At 40.0% G+C, this 7,668-nt stretch overlaps 1 protein-coding gene across 4 annotated transcripts in view; it reads left to right on the top strand.

Moving 5' to 3' along the window:
- grik2 (glutamate receptor, ionotropic, kainate 2) overlaps positions 1-7,668 on the top strand; it is a 337,350-nt gene that overhangs the window by 72,801 nt on the left and 256,881 nt on the right. The gene's annotated exons all lie outside the window — the stretch shown is intronic.

Raw genomic sequence — 7,668 nt, 5'->3', positions numbered from 1 at the left:
GAGGGCGTGCCATGCTAGCAGCTAGGCGAACAGTATAACGCATTGCAAAGTGACGCACGTTTGTCACTGAAGTAAAGGCTGGACTACAACAGAGCTGTTTGGAGCAGCTGGTAAGCAATGTTGTCTGTTGGAGATGGAGTCCTTTGGTCTTTATCACTTTTACTGTACATATACAAAAAAGAAAAGGAAAAAAGGAAAAGCCAAGAAGCATTATATGAGCACTTTAAGCAGAGGAGATAAAACCGTAAGTCGCAATTTATGCAAGGCTTCTTTAAAGTACCGTGGCAGTACCACCACCATAAACAATCATTTGAAGCTACACCCGCAAGAAGGTTTTTCTCGCTGGCTGGGAACACAATTACCCGACAGAGGGCAAATTTACACCCAACTCATGTTCAGTATCAACATTTTGTGACTTGGCAAATATGTTCATGAAAAAACTCTTCCTCATTATGTTGGAACACAAAATAATAGAAAGGCAACCTGTTCTCACTCCCAACTCGTAAAATACAGACGCTTGGTCAGCGGCTCTCAACGTCAGATAAGACGTATAAAGCCCTCTTTGTAGTGTATGTAAACAAGATGACGTAGTATTAAAAGCGACAAAGTTAGCGATTGGTATGACAGACCAAAATGCTGTGTAAGGAGGTTGGTCGGGGGGCTGGATGGGTCAAACAACCCAGGACTTATATCCAGGAAACCAGGGTTTGTGTCCGGTTCTCGTCCCACGTGTCATAGTTGTCAGGGGTAAGTGAGACTCAGAACACAGATACAAAAATACTCGATAGACAGGATAAAGTAAAGGGGGTTTAACGGATGCAGAGGTAATTCCAAAAGAACAGGTGACAAGTCGGCGAGATGTGACAAGGCAGCTCGAATGGATCTGTACGGAGAGGCAGAGTAGAAACGGTGAAACACGAGAAAAACACGAAAACAAACACGAGAGCAAACACGAGAGCAAATACTGTGAGCCAAGTTACCACGGGAGAGTATGTAACAATCTGGCGCTGAAGAGGTGGTCAGCCCGGGTTTAAGTATGACAGGAGATGATAAGTAGATGGGATACAGCTGAGTGGATGACGGAATAGGAGATGGGTAGAAACGCCCTCACGGCCAGACAGACAGCAGACAGGACAAACACAGAGGAAAGGGAAAACATGCCAAAGGTTGGGGGAAGACAGCAGACCACAACAATAGCAGCATAAACCCACAACCTTTTCCTAAACTTAACTTTCCCGTTATTGTACCGCATGTCAATGAAATGTACATTTTATAACCCCTCCCACAATCTTTTCCTAGACATTACAGCCCCGTTCTTGTGCCGCATGTCTGTCAGTACGTCCCGACCCTGAGCGTCAAAAGTGACATCAAGTCCCGACGCTAAAGAAGACTTTTAGTGTGAATAACTAACGCCAAAGGCACATAACCAAGTGTCCGTTATTTCCGCAGTGGGAGAGTGAGAATGTGTTGCCTGAGTTGGGACACAAAGTCACTAATTTTGGGACAAGATATAATAGACATAATGTCTCTGTGAGTCCTGTATTCACTGCACACATCCATCTTAGGCTTTGGCTCCGCATTAAACAAGTTGGATGCCCATCAGGGCCCACATCCAGGCTTGGACACTGTTTCTCTAGACTTTCATACCTTTTTTCTTTATTATAATAGTACTGATTTCACAGTTTCATGAATCAGATGTATGGCATGCTGATGTTTCTGTTATTTGCGAGAATAAATAGAGCATCTGCAAATGAGGCCCACTGTTTGAAAGATCCCAGAAAGAGGTTGGGAATATGATTTCTGAAGGGGGGTTGGAAATAGAATCATTAAAATTTTTAAAATAATTCCGATCCTAACCCGAGACTTACTCTAATTAAGATTAGAACAAGCACCGTGTTCTCACACCGTTCATTTCCATAGCTCTGTGTCCGTGCTGACAAGCGAGCAACTTTCTCATTAGACTTCATGTGTATTCATATTCAAGCTGAACTACTTAGACAGTCACCTCTCTCACACCGATTCACCTTCCTGCAGTGATTCATCTACACATTTACCAGATTCCTTTCAATGGAACCGCAGAGATTCTCAGCAGGAAAAACAAGGTTTTTCGTGTGTGAACAGAGCCATTCCAAACGCTCAGCTTTCCAATTATAGAACATCCCGCTTAACTGATGCTTATTAATTCCTTCAAACTCATTATGGCACGCAAAATAGGGCTTTCCCATGAGATGAATACTAATGAAACTAGAACCTTTTCGACAGTGCTGATGCTGTCAGAGGTCTTTCTGTTTAGATGTTTGCTTTAGGCTCCCGCACCCAGACAAAAGAAATTGCCCCTGGAAAAAGAGCATTTCTAAAGAGTCCACTGAAATCCTTGTAGGGAGCCCTGATCACAATCAGCCTGTGCTGTGGTAATCGCTTGTGACGGGGGGAGGGACGACCTGCACTACTCAGGCAATGGTGTGTGTGGATCACGTCTGGACTTGAAGAGGGTCCTACAGTAGAGTGCTTGTAGTTGGAGTAAATAAAGCTCCCTCTGACTGACACTGAGCCAGAAGGGCCAGGCCATAGGGCTAACTCAAACAAAACACTTCAATCTGTCTCCGTTGCTCTCCACTTCTCCTCAAGGGCTTGATTGATTGATTTGCTGACCAATCAGAGAACATTGATCTCAGAACCAGGACCCTGAAGCCCCCAACTCACCAGGGCTTCCTCTCTGTTCATTCATCTGCTGGCTGTCAGAAGTATTCACTGGGGGTCACTCTTTTAAACACACATCAGCTTTACGCTGCCTCATATTGGTATTTAATCCTCCCTGGATCTGGTTGCTTTTACTCACGGTTCGTTCATATACTGTTTTATGGAAGGATATCAAAAGCTTGCTTAGTTACGGTCTTGAGCATAAGGGGTTTTCACCTGTATAGACAGTGTTGATGTTGGAACTGTTCCAGGCTTGTATGGATATAAAACTCTCTTGGTGGAAATCAGTATAAAAGTGAGCTTATGGATTAAAAAAAAACAAATTAAAAAATTGTGATTAAAAACATGTATACAACATGAAAACACAAAGAGGTCAGTCTAGTACAACTCTCAAGCATTTTGGTAACAATCATCTGATCGCTGAGCTTAAAGGTCCCATGGCATAAAATGTCACTTTATGAGGTTTATGGAAATACTGTAGGTGTTCCTCCAGCCTGCCTATGGTCCCCCAGTGGCTAGAAATGGTGATAGGTGTAAACCAAGCCCAGGGTATCTTGCTCTGCCTTTGAGAAAATGAAAGCTCAGATGGGCCGATCTGGAATCTTGCTCCTTATGAGGTCACAAGGAGCAAGGTTACCTCCCCTTTCTCTACTTTGCCCACCCAGAGAATTTGGCCCACCCAGGAGAAAGAGACATCGTGGCTTTCAAACGAGCAAAGTGGCAGTTGGTCAAGGCCACACCCCCAGCCTCCCCCTTGCCCCCCCGCTCTCCTCCTCATAAGCTACAGAGTGAGAAAAGGAAAGCTCATTGTGGGACTGGCTCTAGTGGCTTTAATTCTGCACCAAGACTGAATTTTAGGAAAGAAACTTCCGATATGGTATTAGGGGACCGCTAAGGCTTATCTAAAAGCATCCAAAGAGGACCATGTCATGGGACCTTTAATGTTTGAACCAGATTCACATCAAAATCCCCACTTCTTTTATTTGAAGCCATTGTCCAGTCAAATTGGAACACATTTCTCACAAACACACTGCTGACATTGACATAATCTTTCCAGTAAGTTGATTTAGGATACACGTCGATAAATCTGCTCAGAAATCCTGTTAAAATAGGCATTCTATAAAAATATCAGATGCTGGCTTGTAATATTCATTCATAATATATTTATTTAGTATTAACAGTAAATTAGTTAATTGCTGTCTGTACATACAAAAATCTAAATTATTTCTAAAAATAACCTTAAAACACTTGTTGAAATGGAGAAAGACAATATGTAAAAAAAATAATACTTTTTAATTAGATGTTTTGACAGAAGTAATGCTCACAATGTCAACAACGTTTCTCTACGGACACTCATGAAGATTATTTGTTGTGTGTTGGAACATACAGGCTTCTTTCGAATTTGAATAAAACTATGATAACCTTATGACATTTACCGTATATGTCGAGCTAAGCTTTGGTGACAATGCCTCAAGTCTGTAAATATATGATTTTATGTCGAGAAAAAGCAACCTGGAGCTGAAATGGTCATAATGATGTTGCGTTTGTTGCTAACGGCGAACTGATGCTTAACACTATAGAACCCTGATTAAATATTTTTGGATTTCATTTGGTAGGTTGGGGTGGTGGATGACAAACAAACACAGAACTTTAATCCTGGAGACTGGAGTTTGACAAAAAAATGTAATAGCAAGTTTTGTTTTTACTTTACAAACGAACAAACTGAACTACGTAATGTGAACACGCGTGTAACCTGAAGTGAAGTGGTGTCTGATTTGATCGCAAACCAGGATCTTTAGTGTTGGTGCCTACTGAATACACACAATTTTTTAACCGGAAACCTAATCAAACTGTGGGGCTCACATGGTTGAGTGTGCGCCCCATGTACCAAGGCTCAGTCCTTACCGCAGCAGCCCAGGGTTCGAGTCTGTCCTATCGGCTGCCCTTTGCTACATGTCATTCTCTCTCTCTCTCTCTATCTCACCCCTTTAGTGTTTAAGCTGTCATATCAAATAAAGGCCAGAAATTCCCCCAACAAAAATCTTTAAAATAAAAATAACTGAATCAAACTGCGATCATTTCACAACGTTAACGTGTTTAAAATCGTGACGGTGATGTTCTTTGATTTAGGTATAAGGTCATATTTCCTGCCTCCGCCAAGGGAGCTAATCTATGGAATGCTCCTTTGAGTCGTGGTAGAGAGTAGGAAGAAATGACTGAGACCGTCACATATATGTCACATGTATATGGGCTTGTTGACATAAACATGTTCTTAAAGGGTAACTAACGTATTTTTCAAACTGGACTATATTTTTCTATGTTTTTGTGTCCAAGTGACTGATGGGAACAACAATCTGTTTTTGGTCCAGTATTACGCAAGATCGCTGCAGTCTGCAGCGGCGAAACAAGCCACAATTTAGGTTAATAGGGAAATTGTCCAGCTTGTATTTACCTTCACAAAAGTGCTTGTTTTGCCACTGACAAGCTCAGATTAATATTCTAAGTGTCTGACAACATTATGGAAAGGATTTCTAAGGAGGTCAACCTTTCTGTTGAAAAGTAAGATCATTTTTTTTAAACATAAAAAAATCCGTGAAATTGCGTTTGCTAAACCTACCAGACTCCATCTAAATAAACTGTAATTTTAGCATCGTAAAATACACTTCATTAAAAGTCGACAGAAACAAAATGAAACTATTAAACACTGTTTTGAGTCATCATACCGCTTTACCAACCACCACAATTTCCAGTTTTAGTTGAAATAAACACATAGTTTGAACAGTTTTGAAGTGAAAATATGTTAGCGCTATACACGCTAAAAGTATTAGTTTTTTAAATGGAGTCTGGTGGGTTTAGCGCCAGCGACTTCAGAGCTGTTTCTGATTAAACAGAAAGGTTTCAAATTGGTTTTAAAGGTCTATCTCTGTAGAATTCCTTTCCATAATGTTGTCAGGCACTTAGAATATTAATCTGAGCCTGCAAGTGGCAAAACAAGCACTTTTGTGAAGGTAAATACAAGCCGGACAATTGACCCATTAACTTACATTGTAGCTTGTTTCACCTCTGCCGACATCAGCGATATGGCTCAGTACTGGATTGTTGTTCTCATCAGTAACTTAGACACAAAACATAGGACAATAGGGTCCAGGTTTTATAATAAAATTGTAAAAAAAAATGTAAGTTAGCCTTTAAATCATCCAGGAGACAGCCATGTATGTATTGATGAACATCAGGATGAAAAAAAGATCATTTTTAAAAGACAAATTTGGAAGAAATTGTGGAAATAAATACTTACAGAGCCAGCAACTCTTTCCATGTCACAACTCTATTGACATTTAATTCTCCCAAACATAATAACAGGAATCCCAAATAAAATAAGAAAATGAAGTCATCAGTTTGGACTTTTATAGTGCAACCATATCCAAGGTTGCTTACTTAAGCAATCTGACTTAAATATCATACTGGCATTATTGACTGGTAAACATTCCTTACTTTAACCCAACATGATTTTCTTTCAAGAGACTCAAAAACCTAGAGTGCTCATAAATGTCAATCAATGGATCAATAAGAGAGTGGTGCATCTTCCCAGGGGAACATCTTTGAATTAACTGAAGGGGGAGTGCCGTGTGAAAATTCCAAAAATAGAAAGTAGTAGCTAGCTAGGTAAGGACAAGTTTTCTTGTTACTTGTTATGTTCTTACACTATAAGTGCTAATTAATTGTGTGATAATAGCTGTCGCAGCTGTACTGTTTTTTTTTTAACAACAAGTTATGTAACAGATTCACTACAGTTACCAGGAGACTAGTAGGCTACCACTCGTCGTTTTTCTTTTGGTGTCTTACTGGACGGGGACCGGGACAATGGAGGTTTGATATCTACTAACCTACATCTCCGTGCATTCAGTGGATATACTGGTATGTAATTACCAAGTAGTGTATTGTTTTGGTTTTTAAAGAGTAGGAGAGTCAATTTGAGTTACTCCAAAGCTGTTTTACATTTTGTCTTTTTCGGCGTCTTGCTTATGTTAGCTAAGTTAGCTAACGCTAGCTACATTTAGGAATCACCGGGGTTTTAAATAGCTTGCTAGCGCCACACCCGCACGAGCAGTGGAGGCTCTCTCTCTCTCTCTCTCTCTCTCTGTCTCTCTCTCTCTCTCTCTCTCTCTCTCTCTAAAATGCGCATAAAAACCATAGACTGTACTGTAAGAGGTGGTTAGGAACGGCGCTGTAGATGCAGTCGTCATGGCTGCGTTGTGGATGTTCAGTAGAAACCCATTAATAAAGAATGTCTCCTTTTTTAACATATATCACATACAGACGATACATTACAAATTAAGTAATTGGAAGGTGCTGGTGTGGAGTCACGTGTGGGTATACGTTGACTGGAACAGGAGGAAAATCACTGAATGCTGCTCAAGTAAATGGGGACAGGATTTGTCTATGTGTGAAAATTAGAGCTGGGTACCGGTACTCAATACCTTATTGACGGAAGTGACCCAGTACAACGTAGTATTGAAAACCTCTTCTATCAAACAATACCAACATTCAATATTTTGTGTACCCAGATCTAGAATTAAATGACTATTTAGTATGTTTCAGTATGCATTTAATTGGAAAATGGAAATATTTAGGGGATATATTTCAACTAATAAATATCACCATGAGACGTCCCCAGTTGATAACACATTTTTTTGTAATGCAAGTTTTCTGAAATGTATGTTTAAATTAGCTAATTGCTAATTATCTCATTAAATATATTAATTTGCATACCTTTCCTGACCATAAATCTAAACATTTGATGAAACCAGGTTCAAAATTCTTGTCTCATTTTGTTGACAATTAGAGTCAAGGTTTTTAAAGATTCTGGGCATCTCTGTCAACAGCCCCAAAAAAAAAGGTGCAATCAGGTTATGAATGATGTATGAACGCACCCCCTTGTAAAAATCTTTGCAATATATATATATATAT

This window comes from Etheostoma spectabile, chromosome 6, assembly GCF_008692095.1.
Source record: "Etheostoma spectabile isolate EspeVRDwgs_2016 chromosome 6, UIUC_Espe_1.0, whole genome shotgun sequence".
In the NCBI taxonomy this organism is placed as follows: Eukaryota; Metazoa; Chordata; class Actinopteri; order Perciformes; family Percidae; genus Etheostoma; species Etheostoma spectabile.
The sequence above is the reverse complement of the archived record's forward strand: the minus strand, read 5'-3'. Positions and strand labels throughout refer to the sequence as shown.